The sequence below is a fragment of the Drosophila teissieri genome, chromosome 3R, assembly GCF_016746235.2.
Source record: "Drosophila teissieri strain GT53w chromosome 3R, Prin_Dtei_1.1, whole genome shotgun sequence".
In the NCBI taxonomy this organism is placed as follows: Eukaryota; Metazoa; Arthropoda; class Insecta; order Diptera; family Drosophilidae; genus Drosophila; species Drosophila teissieri.
The window spans coordinates 31,416,244-31,440,042 of NC_053032.1; the positions used below are offsets into that span (position 1 = coordinate 31,416,244).

Genomic DNA, 23,799 nt, shown 5'->3' on the forward strand with positions numbered 1-23,799 from the left:
GAAAAAGTGCAAGCTAGCTATAAAATAGCTGGGTAATTAGCACTGCACAGTCCGCCAAAATTAGTGCATCTTTTTACGCGTTTGGAGTTTTTTAGCCGCGAGCCGATGGCATCTTTCACTAACTCAACGACGGTCTTACAGAAGACTCCAATATTTTTCGAGCAGGCAATTCGCGGATCCATCGTTAGTCTTGGGGACTTGCAAAAAGCCCAGTTGCGAACGTCGTCGTGTAGCGTCTTAGAAGAGCCACTCCTCCAATCGGAAACCGCAACAGAGTTGAGCCCTTGCGTTTCGAGCCTTTTCGGAAAAAGCTGAAAATTTCACGCCGTATTTTTCGTATTTTTTCCGTCAACGAAACGCCGCGTGTGTCGTAGTGTGCGTGTGTGTGTTTCTGTGTGCCCGCCCATCTGTGCATGTGTGAGAGCGCAACTGTGTGTGTGAATTTTGGTGAGAGCCGCAACAACAACCGAAAAGAAAACCAAAATCGACAAATGCGGTCAAATTGAAAAGAAAAACAAAAAATCAAAGAGTAATTCTTGCGCAAAGCCAAAAGGCAAATCAAAAAAAGAGCGCAAAGCCAAACAAACGCAGATTTTCCAACGAAAAAGCCGGAAAATTGCCCACTAGGCGTGTCGCTGCTTCTTCTTCTTTCAAATTGTTTATGCTGCAATTGCCGTGGTGTGCGAAAGGAGTGGTAGAGAGAGAGAAGGGAAAGCGTCTTATCAACGACCGCTTTCTTATCAGAACCCGCACAATTGCTGCGAAAATTCCAACCAGCCGAAACGCACAGCGGAGCTTTAAATAGAACATCAAACAAACAGGTAAGCCTCATTAATCAGTTTGAAATCACCTTATTTTCTTCTTTCCTCGTTGGCCACAACTCGGTGGCTGTTCCCCTCTTTTGCACTTAAGCACTTAACGGTAACTGTAAATTACACACACGTTGGCCTTGTCTCTCCTGGCGATTAATTGCATTAATGCCGCAGGACTCGCTCCATCCCTTTCACCCCATGTCAATCGATTAAAAAGTGAAAGCAATCGGGGAACGCTTATCAGTAGGTCCTCCTTCTTTGCCCTTTAAATACATAAATGCCCGTGCACACATGCAAGCAATCAGGCAAACAATGCACAATATGAATATTTATAGCTCATTATTTATTGTCTCGTTGTTCTCGTCCATCATTTGACCCGCTGAAGAGGGCCGATTCGTAAATAACTGAAAAGTTATCGAGGTAATCGATGCAATTTTTGGATCATTAATGATTTATACTTTATTTACTACTTTTTTTATTTAAACTCTGCCAAATTATGAATGGTGAAACGTCAGATCAGAAATCACTGAGAGTCAGTAGTGACTAATATTGTTATTTTTGATTCACTAGGATATCTTAAAGTAATATCTATTGCTCACGCAAAAATATTTTCGGCCATGTGCTGACTAACTGCTTATTTGGAGCTAAATTCATACTTTTTATAATTACATATAGTACTCGGAGCTGACATGAGAGGTAATTCACATTTTTTTAATTAATCACATATATTTGACGTTTATATTTTACGTTTTATGCAAAATGACGTAATATCATCAGATAAAATATGTGGTGCACAGGAACTTCCCCTCAAAAGCAATCCCCTTAAAGCAATTTCCAAAACTAACAGAAAACTATTTGCGATACTCGAACTCAAAAATCTTTATTTTTATAGCATGAACATCAGAGAAAGAACTCAAACCAATTAGTGAAACCATTTCGAAATCACCATAAATCAGCGTGGTTGTCCGGGTAATAAATTCCCGCTTCCATTTGCAGCTGACAAATGCGTGTCGTTAAAAATAGTTTTTCCCCAAAAGCGTAACTTTCCCCCGCTTTTCAAGGGCGACCCTCGCAATGTTTCGATGTACTTTCCTTATCGCCCTGCATTTCGAGTTGTTTTTCCTGTGGGACGTCATCGGCAGCCGGCTGTCTCTGATTGTTTCAGAATCGCCTCGCCGGCTGCATAATTAAGACGAGCTGGACGTTTAGCTGATAAACGTTTCCGCTTTTCATCGGAGAATGGGAGTCAATGTGCCATTCACAGAAGAACTCCGCTCCATAGATAGACGGTGATGGTTAAAGTCCGAGATCTCTGATGTGTGACCCCATGGGGTGCCCTTTTCAACTGTCAGGTCGCAACTATTGTTTCGATGTTTCGAGGGCTTGCGTCACAGTTTATCGACTCGAGTTCCGAGCTCCGAGTTCCGCGCTCCGAGTTCCACATTCCGAATTCAGAACTTCGAGTCCCGAGAACCCGCAACCCATTCCCACAGGATGACGTAGGCAATTGGCAGAAACATGTGTATCCTGTGTACCCTCGGTATCCTGGGTATCCTGGCTGTCCTGGGTGTCCTGGCCCCGTGCAGACAACCATAAACCATCAGTTCCAACCCCATGGGCAAATAAAACCCAATCGAATATTATTATCAATGAGGGCAGGACCCGAACAACGAACGCCAGTTCGAGCGTGGAGGAGGGTTGGCCACATGCTGCTCTTCCCTTGGCAGGATATCATCGCCAGCAGTTGGAGCCAGCCCACCAAACTTCCCAATTCCTATTCCAATCCCAATCCCGACCACGCCCACATGCCATCATCATCGCCTTCTGCGCTAATTTGGCGCGACTTTGACACTTGTTAGCCAATATGTTTTTGGCTCGTGTTAATGGCCCAACGGGAATTGATATTAATTGCGCCGCACGCCCCTCACGCGCCCCTAATGCTGCCCGAACTGGGCGTGGTCGTCGGTCAATATTGTTGGTCTCTGGAAGAAAAAAAAAACAGAAAACACCAAACACAAATGCCCCGAAAATCAGCTTAAATCAATTTTTTGTGGTCGCCGCCTTTTGTTCACTTGCTGGCATTTTGTGGAAAATCGGCTTACCAACTTAGTTGCCTGTTTTGCTTGCGACTTTGGGTTTTACAAAGAGGCTCTGAGGTTCCCTCCTTGTTCAATCTAATTAATCCTGCCACCCTTGATTGAGAATATAGGATTTACCTTGCCCTTTAAGAAAACCAGATTTCCTCACCCCTTCTTCAGCCAATGAAAACTGAAAGCGCTGCCGAGGTTTCCATTTTTCAGGCCCTGTGTTTTCCTTTCATGTGCCCTAATAAAACTAAATTCAATTAGAACTTGCAGTTGGAGTTCCTTGTGCGTGTGGGAAAAGTTGGAGTGAAATGTGAGAAAAGTTTTGCGGAATATGTCGGAAAAGTGAACGAGGGATGGGATGGGATGGGTGTAGGGATCAGTGTAAATGGGCGCAGGGCGCAGGGCACATGAACTCATTAGTTGGCAAAGGAAGTCTGCGAAGGGCATGCAAATTTAATCGAATCACTCCGAGTGAAAAGCCATTTAATGATGGTTCTTTTACTTCAATTTCGAATAGATGAAAAGGATTCTGCCCAAATGAGAAAATGCCTAATGGCTTTTGAAAACAAGCAGCGTGTTAAGCGTGTAGAGTTCCGCCTTGGGCCAGACTTTCCTTATACAATATTCACATACCAAGTTTGGCAATACAGCTCCTCCCCTTCCCAGCAGACTGGAATTGATTCCTAATGGCCTCTTCTCCGTGCTTCTCATCATTTCCAAGTGCTCGCCATCCGGACGAACGTCTGCCACACCTGCCCAGTCTGCCGTTGCTGCCGTTGATAAGGAGGAACAGAAGTGCCTGGTGCTAATCTACAAGACAGAAATGACAGGTGGGCTGATGGCCATGGAGCAAGAGGAAGCCAACACGGCGTAATGACCTTGATAAACTTTCGTTTCAAAGAGCTGCTGTTCTCGCACTGTTCTTCCCGGGATATTTGGCTGGAGGCTATGTTATTTGCTCTTGTCTGCCGAAAAACGTTTTACATTCACCACCGCCCCCGCAATAACCACTGCCTCCCCCTCCCCTCTTAGAAAACAACTCGTAAAGTACACATAGACAAAAAAAAAGTTCTCCCTGGACATTTTTTGTGGTCCCCTTCCTGCGCCCAAAATTGTTCGGCTTATGCCGCTTCGACGCTTTTGTTGTCTCTCTTTATTTTCAGTTTTGATTAAAGACAAACCCTTGTCGGCCCCGCCCATCGCCCCTTTTCACCTAGCTTCGACTGAGTATTATTACCACTTTGTCGCATCAACCTTTAAACTTTGCCATTTAATGGGAAGCTGTGCGTTGCCTTTTTCGCCTCTATCCGGTTGTGATTGCCGGCTTTTTGAGCGAGGTCCAGAAATTGGATTTTTTCGGGGACTCTGCCTCTGTCAACACACAAATAGGATATCATGATTCATCCACCCAGAGCAGAGAATTCAAAAAAAATTATGCAAAGTGTCATTGAAAGAACAAACAGCTGGAAGAAAAAGGTAAATCGTTGTCGGCGTCCCTGGCACTTTAAAACCAATCACAAAACCATAACGAAACAGCAAAGTGCTGAGCAAAAGTGGCAACGCAACGTGGCCAACACCTTTACTTCGTCTCGGCCAAGTTTGGCGCCTTGGCAACAGCGACTTGGCCAAATGAGACGAAAAGGGCGGAGCAGGAGCCAAATGAAATTCGCCAACGGTAGTCGAAGGAAGGAACACCCTTGTCGATCGAATAGTAATTCACGTATTACATTTAAGCGGATTTCAAAGCAATAAAAAAGGCTATTGCATTATGGACCATCGAAATTGATTGACAAATGGTTCGCTTGTCAAAAACACTTTGCCATTGATTGCTAAAACAAACGCACAAAATGTTTCCCCCAAAAGTATATAAAAGAATATTGGTTGCGTTGCTAAATGATTTTATTCATACCATACTAAAGTTATACAGGATTTTATCCAAATAGGAAGCGGCGTTCAGCGGGTTTTAAACCGGTTGTGGGGCCAAATTAAAATAAGATAATTTATATACAATTAAAGTAACATATGGGTTAAGGCCTTGAACTTAACCAAACCGGTTTCGAGCCATCTTCGTAAATGTTGTGGTTAATTTTAAAATGTGGTATTGAAATATTATGGCGGCGACTTCTCCCACCACAAAAGTGGCACTGCAACAAATTGATTATGACTAACCATTCCAAAGAGTATGGCCACATTCTTATGCAAAAACTGGACTGCAGAACAGGATTTCTTCGACCAGGCTGCAGATTGAATCCCATGGTCCCGCCATACGTGTAGAATTCATTAACAATAATGCGAAGGGGTAAGGGGGAGGAGGTGCAATCAGAGGGCCCCGAAGTTTCCAGGAATTTCTGTTTAAGCCAGATCCTGGGTGGTCTGCTGTTCGCTGTTGGTGTGGCAAGGGTCTGAAAGACAAAAGCGTAAAACTCAGGCATTTAACTTTTGAAAATTCCATTTCATGTAAACAATAGGAGGCTTTTATTGTTGCAGTTGCTAATTCGTATTTTGCATTACTATCTCTTGCAGTGGCCCAATCAGCTATCAGCCATCAGATATCAGCAATTGCTCGGTCAATTTCATTTTGAGAAGCCAAAGGTGAGTTTACGATTTCCTGGAGCTCAAAGAATTTTATCTGGCCAATTGATAAGACACACTATTCACGTTTCGCCATAAATTATGTCATAGATAGACCCTATAAAAGCTGCTGACATATATAGAATCATTTGATTGACGAGCACGACGCTCATTCAAATGAATTGGCATTCATTCAGCGACAGTCTGCTTGCAATTTTCCCCAAAGATACTTCTAACTGGCAGCGATTCAGCGAACTGCTATCGTTAAGTGTTTCCTGACGTCGGATGAGTTTGTTTTTTCAGTGGCCAATCGCATTTTTTATTCAATTTATCTGCCCCGAGAACACAAATCATTTTTCATTCACTTTACAAGACACTCATTGTGCAAAAATGTTTTGGTATTAAAATTGTTTTCATCGTTAGTCACTCGTTCATTTGCAGTGCTTACTTTTCAGTTTTGCATGTGTTTCTTTGGCCGACGAATTTTACTTGATAGTCATAATTACCTGATAAATCGAACATAACTGACTGTTTTTTGATAAAGAACTAGGATTACTTTAATCGGTAGTATTGATAACTGTTGGAATATGGTTGGTATACCGCACTTTCAAGTGCATTTGCTAAAAGAAGTTGTTAAGGAATGTTTTTGTGCTTAGCACAGCAATCTTAAACAATATATAAATTGAAAGAGGAGCGTTATAAAAACATAAACATGCTTGTAGCTTCCACACTAAATTTAATGGTAATAAAAAATAGATAACCCCATAAAAGTCGTCGTTGTGTCGTCTTCTCTGTACGTGTTTTATGGTAGCGAACGGTTGTTTGGATCCTTTCGAGTGTGCTGCATTTAAACTTGTTATTTATTGTTATAAATTTTTAAACATTTGTCCTCCCTGCCTGACACATTTGCCGAGCTGGGTGCCTTTTGTTACTTGTTACTTGGTACAACGTTGACATTTGCTGCAAACACAGGGGCACAACATTTGTTCTGTGCAACGACAGACGACAAACGGCCTTTGTTGATTCTTGGGCTCACAACTTTTGCCTAGGTAATTTGCCAGCGACGCCTACGGAAAGGGGGCGTGGCAGCTGGGAAAGGCGATTAGCAACAAAAAGCAAACTTGTTAGCAACATATTTTTCCCGAGTCGAGGGCGATGGCGATGGCGAGGGCAGAGCAAAAGTTTCTGTTGCACTTCAAATTTAGTTTGTTTTTTTTCTGCGCCACCCGTTTCCCTGCGCTTCTGTTATTCTGTTATTTTTCCGTTGCACTTGTCAGGAGGCAACTTTGTGGGGCACTCGAAGTGACAAAGAAAGTTTCCTGGCCCATTCCGGAGTATTGCCGAACTCGCAGCTGGCGCTTGCCATTGACCATTTACAATATATATCATGCCAATCCCCTTTTGGCCCACGTCCTGGCCAGAAGGAACTGGCGACGTCATGACGAATTTTGCCTGAAATGTTTATGAGCTCATAAATTCCGACACAACACTGTCGGTCGTTAAATCCACCCCCCACATTTTTCTGTGTGGTTACCTGGGAGTTTGATTTTCCCGTCTTCCTTTTGTTTTTTACGCGTCTGACAACTTTTGGCGCATTTGTCGTACATCAAATTAGGAGCAGAATGCCCGACGGCGCGAAATGATTGAGCATTTGCATTAAGCCGAATCAACACACAGGTTCATACGCACATGCCTCAGAATCGTGAATTGTCAGAATTTGGCGGAATGTGGAGAATGTGTTGTCTCAAGGCTGGCCAAAGTGCCGACGAGCCGAATGCCCTGCAAATGCTCAAATAAATGATTGCAATCAATTACTTAAGGGTGTGAGTTGGTTATTGATTTCAAATAAACCAAAGTAAATGACGTATTGAATCCCCTGGGGGTGCCATATAAATCTTCAGAGACTAGATACAAATTGAAAATCCAGGCAATCCACAGATTGTCCCTCGGTTGCGGGAACACGTCATCATTGTCCCTTGGTCAATTTGCAGGTATTTCGGTTAGAACGGAACGCCAAGGAATACCAAGACACAAGGGCAACAAAACTCTGGGGAAATGTTGACTCAGTTATACGAGTTCCATTTTTATTCGTCCGCCGACTCGAGTAAATAAAGCATTTTCAAATTTATGCATATGCATGTCAGCTCAGCTCAGCGCGGCCCAACTCGACCGAGTGCCTCTGCCTTTGCCGTCATTCGTCATCGTGGCCATCTGCACAAGTGCCAGCCAGCTTGGCTTTATTTTAGCCACCATAGTTGGCCATTCGACCGGTGAGAGTCAAGGTTAATGCCGCATAAATATCTGAAGTGGTATAGAGTATAGAGGTATAGAGTATCTTTACCGTTTTATTAGAAAAGATAACGCCAGTTGTTCTTTTACTTTATGGTTGGTAAACGAACTATTGCAAATAACGCTATTCATTCATAAATGCAGAAACATATGATCCAACCGAATTCTAGAACTTCGAAAGTTTTCTATGGCTTTCTGCTGGATACCACCGATAACACCACTGGCTATTTTCAGTCCCAACTCGGCACCGCAGTTGGCCAGTCCGTGTCCCTGTGCACTGGCGTCATCTGCCTTGTTGGCTTAGCTGTCGGCCTCGGCTGGGCCATTTGGCCAGGTCCGGTGACCGGCGACCTGACATTTACTTAACAGCCAAGCCGGCTCAACTCTTCTTCGGCCAACTGACGACTGATGGCTGGCCTGCTGGCCAACAGGTCACAATTCGTGGGTCTCTTTGGGGCGAGGTGATGCGCCAAAATTGTTAAATCATAATTAAGAGCATTTATTGGCTTGAGTAACCCCTGATGCGATGGGAAAAGAGATCAAAGAGTCGAGTGGCGCATTATATACATAAAGTCCGGACTGGACTGAGTTGCACTGCAGCAATTTGGGTTTCAATAACTTCCGAATGCAGAGACTCAACCTTGAGGTGTATCGATTTTGCAGTGGAAAACGTCGGGACATCGAGGACCTTGTGCCATTTGGGGCATGTGAAAATTGAAATGGAAATTTCGATCCCGTGCTGATGGAATTCGCTTCAAAACAAATCACAAAAAAATCAAGTGCTTGTTTGCTCGCTGATTGATAAATTCGTTAGCGCAGGCATGTAAAATTTAGAAAAACAAAAACACAAAAAAACAAAAGGGAAAGATGGAAGGAGGGAAGGGGGCGATCGATTTCCCAGTTGTTTGGCTTTCGATTAGGAGGCGGAGATGGAGATTTACACAAATCGGACGTGGCTGTTGTATTGTTATATTGTTATATTGGCTGTATCGTAGTATTTTTGTATCAGCTGCAATTACGACACGAGCTCTGTTTGCTTATGTACATATTACGCAGCGAAAGAGCCGCAGATCCCAGCGACTTGAACGGTGACCGGCGACGAACGGTCATTCATAAAACCGCAGCAATGGCCAACGACGAGCTTTTTACGCAATCGCCAGCCTTGTGCCAAAAAATAATACTAGTAATAATGCGCAAAAATAATAATAATAAATATGTACATTAAAACCAGCGCAGCGGGCGGGAAAAGATACAACGTGCACCCAACGAGTGAATTCAAAATAAAATGCCTCAAGTTTTCATTAAAATCGCATGCACTTTGCGTTAAAAAATCAATTAAAAGCGCCGGCCGTCGCTAGCAATTAATGCAAATGGCCAGAAATAAAACTAAATTAAGAGCTCTGCGAACTCGAATGAAATGTAAACAAGCAGCGGATTCCAATTCCGATTCTGATTTCGATTCGGAATACAAAACTGAGCCAGTAATAAAATATTATTTAAGAATATATCAAACGTGCGCTCTCAATATTTACCCATGAAGCGTGTATTTCTGGAAAATGGAACAAATGCACAAGCTATTTGTGCAGCCAGCAAATGCAAATAGTCGGTTGCAGATGAAAATTTCAATCACTTCAGCCAATAAATTAAAATTCGCATTGGAAAACCAGCCGAATGGTCCAATGTTCGAATGGTCGGAAAATCGTGAGTATGAGTATGAGTGATTGGAGCTTTAAGTTGTCTAATTTCAATATACAACGTGTTTCACTGCTGCACGGAAACTAGGGCATAATGTGTGGAAATAAATTGAATCAGCATATATATCTTTTGAAATCGATCGATTCCAAAGATTTATGTTGCGCAGAATGAAGATATGAGTTCTATTTTTTCCAAGTGAGAGTTGAATACTTCAGCTACAAGTAGCGAAACCAAAACCCCAATGAAAGTCCAAAAATATTAGAACACTCACGTGGGAGCTGGAAAAAAGAACCTGTTTCTGACAAGGCGGCGCTTGGACTTGCTTAGACACTTAGACACTTCGGAATATAATGATTAAATGAATGTTTATGCATCGATGTGAATGCTGTCGGCGCGAAATGACGTCACTGTGACGTCAAGCACAAACCGCTTTTATTTCTATTTATTTTTTTCGCCGTCCCGTTCCTCCTTGAATTAATAGCAGGTGGTGGGGGCAAAACGGGGCCGGCGGCAAATGCCAAATTAAAACATGTACACAATGTCAATAATACATCGTCATAGTATTCAAATGAAGTTTGACAGACACACACAGCAGAATGTCAGACTGGCAGAATGGCAGAAAGAGTAGACACAGGTGGCCTTATTTTATTCACTCGCACTCAGCCCAGTGGTAAGAGCCGAGTGGCGGACTTGGTCAAAAGCGCGGGCCTTGGCCATTATTGCTACCAATGTGGGTTGGCATTTGAGCCGCCCGCTATCGCCGTATTTATATCCCCTGTCTGTCTGTCTTTCTGTCTTTCTGTCTGGCCAAAGCAAATAATCAGATAATTTGTCAGGTTCAAGACCAGATGATCAGCTTGATTTGTGAGCTATAAGAAGGAAAGTAGATTGTATTTAAAAAGCAATTTATTCCGATTCTTGTGCTTGCTGCTGGGAATAATAATATGCTCCAAAAACCTGGCTTGGGGTGCTAATAAATTATTAATCCTTTTTCACACCCACTTGCGCACTGCTGTTGATTTTATGGGCAGCGGCTAAAAATAACATTTGCTTTAAGCCCATTTCCGATAATAGCCTAAAGTCATAAAAATATTTATTTAAATATCCAATTATTCATAGCAGCGCACCGCGCGTCCAGCAACAACATTTTCAATTACATTTGCCAATGGTTATAATTAAAACAGCGGCGAATTATTTATTGCGCCCATTATTTTTTGTTTTGCTGCGGTTTACACACGGCCGTGTTTACGTTTTAATGTAATTACGCTCATTATTATGTAATAGAAAACAAGTCCGCTGAGAAAATCACAACGAAAAGGCGATTTCGCAAGCGGACCAGCGCGGTTGGAACGGAGCCCCCATATCATCATCATCACTATCACCATCACCATCATCATCATCATCATCATCATCATCATCATCATCATCATCATCATCATCATCATCATCATCATCATCATCAGGGGATCTGTCGCCGCCGTTGTTGTTTCGTTTTTAGTTGTTTCCCAACTCACCCAAGGTCTCCCATTAGAATACAGAATACAAAATACAGAATATAGAATCGCTGAGCCTCTGCCGCGATCTGTTGCCCCGCCCCGCCCCCAATCCGCTCCGCCCCAATCCGCATGAATGGAAGGCTTGACGCGAAGTCGTCTGGAATGTATGGCAGCTATCACGAATGAATGGAACTGTTCAAAGCGGCAACAATAACAATAAGCATATACAAATTCCAGTGCCATATTGCGGCGATCAAATGAGGCGAGCGCACAGTCCGCGTCATGCGTGTATGGCTGTCAAGACCATAAATATTTACGCAGATCGAGATCACAAGGGAGATATGGAGCAAGAGCGATTGGTTTGGGTTTGTGTTCGGGTCAGTCTGCTAAACTTCACACCAAATGACATACGAACTTGTGATATTTGCTTAGCAGTTTTATGACATCTTTCTGGTTTCGAAGTAAAAGAATGTCCAAAATGTTCTTAATTGACATGATTAATTCTCAACAGCCGATGACATTAATAAATCAATTTGTCTGCGATTCGTTATCAGTGGGTTTGCTGGCCCAGTTTTTCGCGTGCTCAGTCCTTGATCCACATAACACCTTCAGATAAATGCGCTTTCGAAAGTGATTCATCAGAAGTCACACCTTCATCCGCCATCAGCCATCCGCCATCAGCAATTCGCGAATAGCTATTTGCACACCCACTCCGTCGGAAATCTGTGTATATCTACATGGATATTTGACTTTGACTGCCTATGGCCCAATTGCATGTGTCGTGCTTCGATAATTTTCGCACCATGCAAATCGGGGAGCTAGTTTATTGCGATTTTGTTTTCCCTCTGCTGCTGCTACTTGTATTTGTCTTGCTTTTTTTGCTGGCACTTTGTTGCCGCGCACTTCTAATTGCATTTTCCAATAGGACGAACGCGTATGACTCAACGCCCGGTGCAATCACAAAGGAAATTATCACATGATTATCATATGATGTGGCTATAGCCAGTATACGCGTCTGCGATTTTCCTGGCGGTTACACAAGTCAATCGCTGATTGCTCGCACCTAATGAGCTGCCATCCAGCTTCCTCTGACTTGCGGCTGCTGGTTTTCCCTGAAAAGCTGGAAAAGGCCAATGACTTTTCCTGCAAGGCGTCACTGGAATATTTAAGTTGCAACTCCCACCGAAAAAGCGGAAAAAATTCAGCTCAGGAACAGTTTGATGTCCTGTTTCTGGTCTCTGGTTTCTGGTTCGAGTCCGGGTTCGGGTCCGGGTCCTTAGCCCTTTCTGGCAAGTTATCCTGACTTGTGTTTGCCAGGCTGTCGCTCCCTCGATTCCGTCTGCCTTTGGTTTTCGCTGCTTCTGCTGCTTTCGCTTCTTTTGTGCTGCATACAAAAGATTTTGCTCACCCGTTGTTGTTTCCTTATTTTTATGCACTGGGTATTTGCAGGGTATGCCAGCGGGATTTGAACCCGGACGATTTGAAAGATCTTGAGCTCGAAAGGTTCTGCAGAGCACTCAGAATCCACTTGCGAGGCATTCACTATTCGCATACCCAGGCTTTTAATTTATTCGAATTTTTTCCCCCATTTTGTGTTCATTTGCAAGAATTTTCCCTTATTTTCCAGCGAGGGTGCAGACGATATATATGTACGTATGTGTATGTACGAGTATGCATGAGTATGAGTATGATTTTGGAAGGGTGTTTACACACTCGCCATTGAAATGCAGCCAAGCATCTCGGGAGCTGCGAAGCTTCCGCTGCATAAATATTACGCTACTCGTGTGCATTCAGCATTCTGTGCAATTTATTTCATTTTACTGCCAACTGCCAGCTCGAAATTCAACTTCAGCTGCAGCTTGAGCTTCAACTTTAGCTTCAACTTCAGCTTCTGCTCAAATTAAATCCTTAGCGAGATTTTTCGAGGAACATTTCATACGTTGCTTCTCACGGCTCACTTGGTAAGCCGGACATGAAGTGGTCTTCTCTGTTTGCTGATTAGCAAGTGGCAGACACATAGCCACCATTACCATTCCCAGCCCGAATGCATTTTGACCCTCTTATGCTGCTGGCCAAGTTAGAAAGTTGCCCAGGCCTGATTTTGTCATTGGTCGAAAGTTTGTTACCCAACTTTAATTGCAGCTAATTGTTGTGTTGACAAAACAAAACTTCTAATGAATGAGAGATTCTCAAAAGGAGGGATATTGTAACTGCCCCATAAAGTGAAATCCTTTTAAGGAAGTTTCAACGTTGTTTGTACTCGCTCTATTTGTATTTACAGATTTCCTCTAATACTAAATAAAAGAGTTTGTCGTAGTTACTCAACTTATTGCAGAACTCATTTTAATAAAGGGCACAAATGAGTTCTATTGGCTTAAGAAGAACTGTTTCACCAACTGGGCCATTTTCATTTTGTTTAATGGATTCTCTTTATTAATAGCAAAGTGGTTTTACAAAGTTTTCATGTTGTTTGCACACAACACTGCTTTAGTTGCAGTCCAAAGAGCTTTGGCATAAATAATAATAAAATATGGCTGGTGTCGGAAAGCCAGGAGAATAGAAAATCGTTTGAATAAAATATTTAAACAGAAACCATTTTCGTGCTATTGTTTTGCATCGGCAGTGGTTGCCATTGTGGCTGGTAGAACATTCAGTATCCTCCTGTTTGAGTACAAAAATCGTTCGGAATCATCCTCTCCCTTTCGACGTTCTTAACCCTAATTGTATGGATTTCGGAGGGGTTTGTGGTCATTCTCGTTAACCAGATTTATGCATTTACGTTAGTCGCGGGCCAATAACGGCTCCTGCCCTCCGATGACCTCGACTTTTGGGCGTGGCAGTGCCTGGTGCGATGCTAATAATGAGTGCAACAAAGTTGGCCAAAATGGCGTCAATTGGTGCAGGGAACATAACCGTTGGCATGGTCCCAAACCAATTTACCCAGGCCATTAGTTGGTGTTGCAATTCTGCTTGGAATTTGGCAAATGCTAATTAGCTTGGTGTCACCGGAAATAATTCATGCGAAAATGCATTATTAAACTAAATAGTTTAGAATTATGCGCACAACAATTGCTGTGGGTTGTTTAAATTTCGAATGAGCTGGCTATTATTTATTATTACTATTATTGTAATTGTTATCTTTTAGTTATTACTCCATTTCCGCTAAATTCTTGCTACTTAATTTGTGATTTTCGGGTTCCACGAAAACAATTCGGTGTACTCCACTGACGTATGGGGGCTTATCTTTTTATTATGTGTCGCATTCAAAATCCCCAATTCTAAAGAACTACGTATGAGTATAGCTAATCCTCCGGTAATTTTGTTTTGGTTCAACATTAAGTTTCCATGTGGCATGTGGCTCAACTCGGGGGAACTGAAAAAACTGAAAGCGAAAAGTCGCTTAATTGAGTTTGACCAGTTAGCTGCTCGCACTAACTGGGTAAAAAACAAGTAACTATGTGGGAGGCAGGGCCAACGAAGTTACTGTCGTTCGAAAATGTCAAGTAAGGGGAAATAATATGGCAGAGATAAATGAAAATATATACTGAAGAAACGGGCGGGTCGGGAAAAGTCAAGGCGAGTCGATTTGAGTCAAGTGGTGTGGCCATTTCGGTGGCCGCACAGTTTCGCAGAATTAAATCCAGTTGGCTCGTAAACCTTGAGCGCTGTAACCCAACAAATCCTCACGCTGCTTTGGCTTAAATTGTCTGAGAAAGGGTTTATGGTCATGACATTTTATGAACTCAATGTACGTAGGAGCCAACGCAACGCAACGAAAAGCAACGGAATGAAACCGAAACCGAAATGAAACGAGCAAACGCAACCTTCTCGGCCGTAATCTACATAATATTGCAAACAAGTATTTGCCCCGTACACATTTGTGCAGGAATTGTTATTGTGATTGTGTTTGCCTGGCCAAAAGCGTTTCGTAATAAGCTATCTGGTATCTGGTATATCTGGACTTGCTCTCCTACTTCTGCTGCTGCTCCTGATTGCTGTTAACATGTCGTAGTTTTCCCAGAAATTTGTTCTGTACTTGGGCCTGCAGGCGAGCGAGGGTCATGGGATTTTCCCAATCTTCGCTCAGCTTTTGTTCCGTTGATTAGGGCCACGTACATTTCAATTAAAATGTCGCCCCCAGCGCCAGAAATTAGAGAAAATCCGGCTACCAGCAGGCGCAGATTTTCCATTTCCCATTTCCCATTGGCCCAGCTCAGTTATCTTTCGGGGCCTACTTCCTCTACGAACACACGTACATACGTACATATATACACGGCTTTTGTCCCGCTGTTCGCAACTGAACGCGCAGGAACCGTTGTAACATGCTTCCGCTTTTCACGGACTGTCTGTTCCCCCATCTTGGATCCCTCCCCAACCATCTGCACTTGGCATTCGGCATCGGCATCGGAGAACATGTTTTTCCAATTTCGGAACAGGGCTTGAATGCTCCCAGGTCCTTGACAGTCGGATATTACGGGCGTGTCCGATCAGAGTGCTGAATCACATTTGATGTGGCACGAAAGCGCTACAGGTTAGCGTCCATTAACTATGATGACTCCAGTGTAGAATCAGCAATTAGGTATGGGAAATGTAAATTAAATTAATCGTCGGAATACATCACTTGTATGTGTAGGTTCGATTGGATTCAAATGGGAAGCTGATAATCTAATAAATTCCCTGCCATTTGAACTAGCTCGCCACACTTCTTGAGTACCCGTTGCGGCTTTTAGGGTATACTTTATTATTCCTTTTAGTATCTGTGATATGCCCCCACTCCCGAGTTTCCACTTATTTTTCATGGTGTTTACCCTGATGCCCTCCGCCCATCGCCCATCATTCCCACTTTTCGCTTGTCCCGTTTGTGTGCGCGACTGCGACTTTCACTCATGAATAGTTAAATCCGCCTGCCACCTCGCCCCAAAGCTGGAAACCATTTCCCTGCAGCTTTCCAAGGCGTTCTGGCGTTCAGGCGCTCAGGCGTTCTTGTTCCCGGGGCTGCTTTCCATTTTTGCCATTTTTTATTAATGAAATCTCATGGCTCAATGAAGCGTAAACTCCCCTAAGCCAAGTTCAAGTGTCCTAGAAAGAGGCCAAGAAAGAGGCCCGCTCAAGCGGTAATGGCCAGCTCAAGAGCCGGCCAAACGTGTTTTCTTCTCGGCCATCAGCTTCGGCTTCAGCTTCAGCTGAATTCAGTTTGGTTTTATTGATGTGATGTGGGCTGGTCTAGTTCGTGTTTTGCTGTTTTGTTGTTTGTATTTGACTTGACCAGGATCTGTCAGCCGCTTGATTGCCTCTCGCATTCAATTCCCTCGCATTCATAATCCCCGCCCATTAATAAGTCCCGCAAAGTGGCCCTGTTAGCAATCAGTGAGCGCCAAAAGCAATTTATCTAAGAGCTAATCAAAGCCGGTCGCTCCGTCTGCCAATCCTTTCGACCGGCAATTAAAGCGAGCGGGGTGCAAATGAACTAGGACCAAAACCAAAAGCCTGCCCGGCATCAAATAGATTGAATAACCCTAACTCTGTGTATCGTCCATCGCAGCCCAAGGGATGTTCCACTGTCTGTCTGTATTGCCCATTTATTTGATGCAAACAGCCACGGACTGATGGTCGCTGATGGTCGCTGGTGTTGGCCGCAGACGCATTTTTCCAACTACCATCGAAAATACATCGAAAATGAAATGAAAATCCTGCTCCTGCGCAGGCTTTCGCCCGTGCTCCGCTGCTCCTGCTCCTGCTCTTAGTTTTCCTCATCTGCCTGCCCGCCAGGCAAATGCTTCCGATGTTTGCTGACTTTGCGGTCCCATCGAGATTCAGCTGCTCCGACAGCCAGTCGACTTCATTATGGGAGTGCTCTATTCAATTACGTAGGTGAGCGAACCGAAATGCGGCAGGATGTGGATGTGGATGCGGATGTCTGGGTGTAGCTGGAACTGGATACTGGATATCGGCGCCCATCATATTTTATGGGCGCCATAAAGCGGCTGCCCCACCAAAAGGTGGGGCTTGGGGCTGCTTAAAGCCCAATTTATAACTTGGCCGATAACAAAGTCGCACGCACATGGCATTTACTCGTGGCATCTCCGCCAGCGGTAGCGGTGGCTGGCTTGTAAATATTTAACTTGCAATTGCTGGAGCTCATATATCTTGGCAGGCTGTGAATCATTTACTCCGCGCTCGCTTTGAATATTTAAGCCCGTCTCTCGCTGCCACTCTGCACTCTGCCACCTTGCGTACCTTCGCATTTTATCTATGACATTATTTATGCCTCGCATTTGGAGGCGCTTTAGGTGTCAGGGCACAGCGGCATTTTAGAATAAGTCCCAGAAGCCAGAACCCAGAAGCATTCATTAACCAAGAAAATCTAGGTGGTAGCAAAAAGTCGTTTCGATTCTGTGGAATTAACCATAAATAAATAATAAAAATCAATTTTATATTCAAAGGCAAATTTTATTACAATTTACAGGGAATATGCATTTTAGAGCAACTTTTTTTTTTGTAACATTTGCAAGGTATCTAAAGGTCTATCCCTTTGGAATACCCAGCTTAATGTTTACCATTACTTTTATAGTCCTTTTAATTTTTCCCCCTTTTTCGGGATGCAATAAATTTCACGATGCCATTGCTTCACTGCTCCACATTGGCATTGATATTGGAGGCACTGCCGTAATTTAATGGACTTTTAATCTATTTCTTTACTGTCACTGATCAAAGGACGAGCGCAGAGCAGAGAGCAGGCGCCGAAAAAATTAAAACTCTGGAATAAAAGGAAGAAAAATGTTGATGATGCGTGCTATGTGCTTTGTGCTTTGTGCTTGGTGCTTTCACACAGCGATGGGTTTCTCCAGGACCAAGCATTTCATTAGCTTTCTTTCGGAGACTTTAATTGCCTGTCAATGCTTTTTTGTGGCAGCGCATAAATCGATTTTTAAGTAGCTAACAAAAAAATATGCTAATCGAGCTCAGGGTCACAGCTAAAACCGTGGCGGAAAAGTGCTTCGAAAAAGTCTATCAAAATGTTTTGGATGTGAAGAGGGAAAATGATGAGTTTCGCCAGCTTTGATGTTTCAAAAAGAACTGAGAAGGGGTAAAACCACTCGTATTATTGGAGTAAATTGTAGCAAGCACAAAGTTTTAAATGAAGGCCTTAGACATACTAAATATATGCTCCATCCCAAACTCTAAACTCAATTGTAAAACAGAAATTACTGAACAAATTGCACGCATTTCCAGCTCACTTAGCACACACAAGAATTCAACATGAAATAATAGGAGATGCCATGGACAAAATAAATGGATGTCAACGTCTGAAAGCAAATAAACCACTGATAAACCATTGATTTGTTTCTGCCTTCATAACCGTTGACAGCTGACGAAACGCTCAAAAGTATGCTTTGGTATTGCGTCTAGGGAAATTGCGTATACGCCCGTTGGCACTTAAAGCATTTTGATGAGTCGTTCAAATTGAAAGGCAGCTACAGTTGGCAGGGTATATTTTTCCATCACTTTCAATTAATATTTAGAACTATAGCAAGAGGAGGGCAACCGCATTTCCTAGGTTGCCAGGTCTTATGTTATATTCATAAATCATTCTCACATAAATATTCGATGGGCCTTCTTGGAAATGTTGCATAAGTTTAAATACTTTTCGGCTTGGGCGGAGGCCTTCTCGCACAAGTGCACATGTTTGTGTTTGTATTTTGGGGCCTATTGAGGCGTAAAATCCGAAGGTTCTCCTCCTCCTCCTCCTCCTCCTCCTGCTCCTCTTCCTGCCCAGCATCCGGTCTCTTTGTGCCTTGTTATTGTTCCAGGGCGGTGGCAATATGTTTGCCTTATTTCACTTTGTGTTGACAGCAATGACCCACATGCATAAATCATAACTTGTGCGCTGCCACACACTCGCAAACCCTTCAGAAAATGAATGAAGAACGTTTTCAAACAAACTTTAGCGATCTGCAATGGAAATACATTGTTTCTGGCAAAAACCACTTTACGGAAAGCCTTTTTTGTTGGGGAAATATTTAAAAAGTCAACTAAAACATTTGTCCTAAAACAAAAAAAGAGATTTAAAAAAAAGGAATCAAATGGAATGTGCTATGGGAATACTTTTTTTACAAAGGCAAACTATAAAAAATGTTGTTCGTGGGTGAAAAAATTGCTTACTTTTTTCTAAAAGCAATATATGTAGAAATACGATATATTTGTTAAAAGTGTAAATGCAAAAACAACGAAATCAACTAACCGCAGAAATAAAGTGCAAAGACTTATCAAACGAGTAAAATAAGAGTTTTATTCAATGGAAGCCAATGTGGAAAAATGTTTGTTCGGGGAAACGTTTTCGTGCCACATATATTCTAATAAAATGCTTTTGATGGCGCCCTTTGCCACGCCCAAAAATGGTGGAGAACGAGAGCTCATTGTGCACAAAATTCAGATGAAATTTATTAAAGCGCAAATTAGCAAAGAGAGAGTCCTGGGAGTCAAGCGGTGACAGCGTTTGGGGAAATCAAAAAAAGGAAACATGAATAAAGGACGAAAAAGCATTCCTCTCTTCACATTCGCACACATACACACACACTCACACTCACACACATGGAATATGCACCATATGTGCGGGGGTCCTCTTTGCATATGCATATCTGAGTGAAGGGGCAAATTATGCATGCAAACAGGTCGAAGCAGTCGGGGCAGGACATCCAGACAACCAGACATCCGTGATCTGAGCCAGGACCTCTGGCAATCCAACGCTTCAGTGCGCCTCAAAGTATGCTGCAGTTTTTAAGTGTATCTCGCTTTCACCAGCAACTCGAAGCGTTTCCAATGGCAGCAGAATCTCCCGAGAGGTCGAGAGGGCCTGCAGACACGTGTTTTGCGAGTGGAACTCAATCGTTCGCAATGCGGGTCGAATCATAATTTCCTACTGTTGGCTCTCTAACTCAACCCTTTTCAAAAGAAGAAAAATGAGCAGTGGCGATAAGGCGGGGGAACAGCAGGAGCAGAGGGAACCAATCAAGAGCAATCTCGACCAGTCGCACTTGTTTTCCAACCCACACCGCATAGCTGTCATGCCAGGAAAATTTAAAACGGGAGAACGATGGTCGAGGGAAAAATGGTTGGCAGCTGCATTGATGTCCTTGCCGAGGGTCTGTGGCTCCGGACTCCACCAAACTGGGTCATTTTTGGCATAGTTGTTGGCGCGCTGCCTTATTGATTGCCAGCAGGACAAATGACACCAGTCCGGCATACTGGACAGGGATTACTTGCTCCAGATTCGTGCTACAATCTGGTCCTACACACATATTTCATAGCATAAAGACTGGCTTAGCGCCGTGCTGACAGGGTAGTCCAAAGAGAAGCATCCCAAAGTTCTGCGGTTTAAACTACGTTCTTTGTTGTTCTAGTTGTTCGCAGCTTCAGAAGTGTCGCTGTCTTGTCTCTGGTTTCCGATATCAACCGACCTGAAAGTGTAGTTCCGATGCTGTGGCGCTGGTGCTCGTCCATTTTCCATTATGCATTATCATAAGTCAATCGAGTATTGGCCCGACTAACCAACCACATACTTGTGGCCGTCTTTACTGGCGACCCTCGGCCGTCAGCGCCCCTCGATGTGTTAATGCGACTGCAATGTTATACAACACCTACTGACACGTCTTTGCGGTCGACTGGGCAGCCAAGTATACTTATATAGTACGAGCCCCAACCACTATTAATTCGAACAGCATGTGATTTTTGCAGTGTGCAATGTTCAACACACGATAGTTTCGATACTATTACAGATAGCGTATGTCAATGTATTTTTTCTTAAAGAGAATTTTGTTCTCTTTACGATGATAAAAAAATATTTCTTGTATTTACAACAACAACAAAAATATGAGTACTTTATTCAAAACGTAGACTTAAGAGATAAGAAAAAATTGACCACTATTAATTCGAACGCTGCTTAATATAACAAATTAATATAAATTAAAATTGTGTAACGTCACCTTTGGCCTGTATTACACATTTAATACGTTTTGGCATTGATTTCAACAAATTTTGGCAATGTTCTCGAGAAATCGAGTCCCACATCTCTTGCAATTTTATTTTAAGGTCAGAAATGTTCCTTTGTGGCTCATTGCGAAGCTTTCTTTTCATTAGCCACCAAATATTTTCAATGGGGCTTAGATCAGGACTATTTGCTGGCCAATCTAAAACCTCCATTTGTTTATATTGAAGCCAATTTTTTGTTGTTTTGGCTGTGTGCGATGATGCTCCGTCCTGCTGAAAGGTGAATTCACCACAGTCTGCCAGTTTTGGTATTGATGGCAGCAAACTATCTTCCAAAATATTAATATATTTTGCAGCGTTAACCGTTCCTTCAATAAAATGTAGTTTTCCTAACCCTTTGGCAGACATACATCCCCATACCATAAGGCTTGCAGGAAACTTTACTGTCCTTTTAAGGCAGTCTTTATGATATGCTTCTCCCTTTGTACGGATTACTCGTTTTCTTGTATCGCCGACACTTACATCAAATTTAGCTTCATCGCTAAATATGATGGTGTCCCATTGTCTTTGAGTCCAAGACATCCTTTCACGAGCCCATTGCAAACGCTTTTTTTTTTGACGAAGCGTAAGCAAGGGTTTTTCCTTGGCCTACGAGTCAGATAAGTTATTGGTTATGATATAAAAAGTATAATAAAACATACTTTATAGAATCCATATCCAATATTTTTTAACTGCTGTCGCGTCCATTCTCGTTTCACAGTTTTTCCAATTTTCTGCGACCACTCTGAAGCCAAATTTCTTAAAGATTGGCGACGATCAGACTTGACAATTTTGGCCAGTTCCCTTTTGTCACGGGAAGTTATTGCTGATGTTCGGCCTCTTTTTGCGATATTACTTTCAATGTTCCCAGTTTTCTTGAACAATTGAATAACCCCATGGACCGACGACTTAGACAAGTTAAGTTGTTTGCTTATATCTGTGATTGTCTTCCCAGATTTATAATAATCCCTAATCAATATTCTGATTTCGGTGCAAATAGGTTTACCACGTGCCATCGTTGCTAAACTTTGACTGATCTGCAGTAATTTAAATTTTTTTGCATTCTGCATTGTGTTATTATTTGCAGATTTTAACTAGATAGTGATTCCGTTAGATTGGTTGCTTTTGTTTTGTTCTTCTTTTGAGATAACGGTAAGCTTGCGCAGCGTTCGAATTAATAGTGGTCAATTTTTTCTTATCTCTTAAGTCTACGTTTTGAATAAAGTACTCATATTTTTGTTGTTGTTGTAAATACAAGAAATATTTTTTCATCATCGTAAAGAGAACAAAATTCTCTTTAAGAAAAAATACATTGACATACGCTATCTGTAATAGTATCGAAACTATCGTGTGTTGAACATTGCACACTGCAAAAATCACATGCTGTTCGAATTAATAGTGGTTGGGGCTCGTACACAAATACGAATTGTGTTTGCTTGTCAAGCGGTGGGAATTTTATTTCAGCGGGGGGAGAATGGAAACTGCGAGAATTATCACTGTGCTAACTTTAACCTATTGTAACTAGATGATTCTACTTGGACCTGCTTGGGAACTATTTCGAAACTCGAAATTATTACTCCGTTGATGGGATGTTATCGTGTTTGGATTTTTAGTAGGATTCTGGTACCTTTAGTTTGGTTTAAATAGAGTTTAAATAGCTTCCAGGATGTTCAAAGCGAAACGCTTTTTGTGCCACTTTCCTTTCAAGCATTGTCCACGCCAAATGGCAAACTTTTTGTGCCGCTCGCCAAATCGCCTCGCATTTCTAATTACGAACTCATAATGCTAAGAAAAGCGGAAAATGGAAAAGCAGAGAGGCGCGCGCACAAAGCATAGAGTCGGCGAGGGGGAGAGCTGATTAAAATTTTGCAGCGACTGCAAATTAAAGTGAAAACATTTCGAGCGAGTTCTCTGCACGTGTGTGCAAAGGACATGCCATTCCGCAGGGCGCCTGGCGAAAAGTTGATCCTTTACCCGGCCACCCGGCCATCCAGCCAGTGGAGGAAGCCGCACCCAGTCGGAGCCAAAGTCAAAATCCGGGGAGTGGGATGTAGTGGAGGCAACCACATATTGGATAGACCGACCGCCCACATGCACGTCCAAGTTTAACGCAAATAAATTGCGCATTCAGAGCGAAATTAACACGGCTTAAAGGGGAAAAGCGGGAAAGCAGGAAAGTGGGAAAGCAGGAAAGTGGGAAAGCCAGCCAGAAAGAAGCGCCGAGCTGGGTGGAGCAACCATAACGAAGCTTAAGCGCAAAAATATGCGGGGACCCGAAAAATAGATGGAAAAAGTATACGGAAGGCAGCAAATAAAAACGAAAGCCAAGTGGGCAATATGACTCGCTTTGCCCGGCGACTCTTCCTTATTTGCTCCGCTTTCTGCTTTTTTGCTGGCATCAGCAGCAGAATGCAGACAGAAACAGGATGCAGGCGACTCCATAACTCACGGAGTCGGGCAAAACGCGCTGAGGATATCCGTTTTGGGCATTCCCATGATTGAGGTTGAGGTTGAGGTTGTCCTCCGTCAGCTGCAAACTGCTCCTTCGTGTCGCTATTCCTGCCCTGCCTACTTGACTATGCATGGGCCGTGGTGATTTGCGAGTGGAGCCCCTGCACTGCGAGAAAATCGCGATGTCATGCTTCCAGTATCAGAATTGCCCATTTAAACAGGCCTTTGAATACTTCTCGCAGTGCGGGGTGAGACGAGGAACCTTGCGTTTGGCATTTAAATTGACGTATTCCCAAGCTCTGGTTATGTCCATGACTGTCATAAATGTGATAAGGGATGATATGCCTCGTCTCAGCCCCCACTCCCCCCATC

At 43.0% G+C, this 23,799-nt stretch overlaps 1 protein-coding gene across 2 annotated transcripts in view; it reads left to right on the plus strand.

Moving 5' to 3' along the window:
* The first annotated feature begins 139 nt into the window (after nucleotides 1-139).
* Nucleotides 140-23,799, plus strand: part of LOC122621467 (G protein-coupled receptor kinase 2) — a 52,196-nt gene continuing 28,536 nt past the window's right edge. The window contains exons 1-2 of one of the 2 annotated variants that reach the window (XM_043799325.1): nucleotides 140-821; nucleotides 5,423-5,491. The gene's annotated coding sequence lies outside the window, so the exon portion shown is untranslated. The remainder of the gene's footprint in view (nucleotides 822-5,422; nucleotides 5,492-23,799) is intronic. The other variant, XM_043799326.1, reaches the window with a different exon arrangement.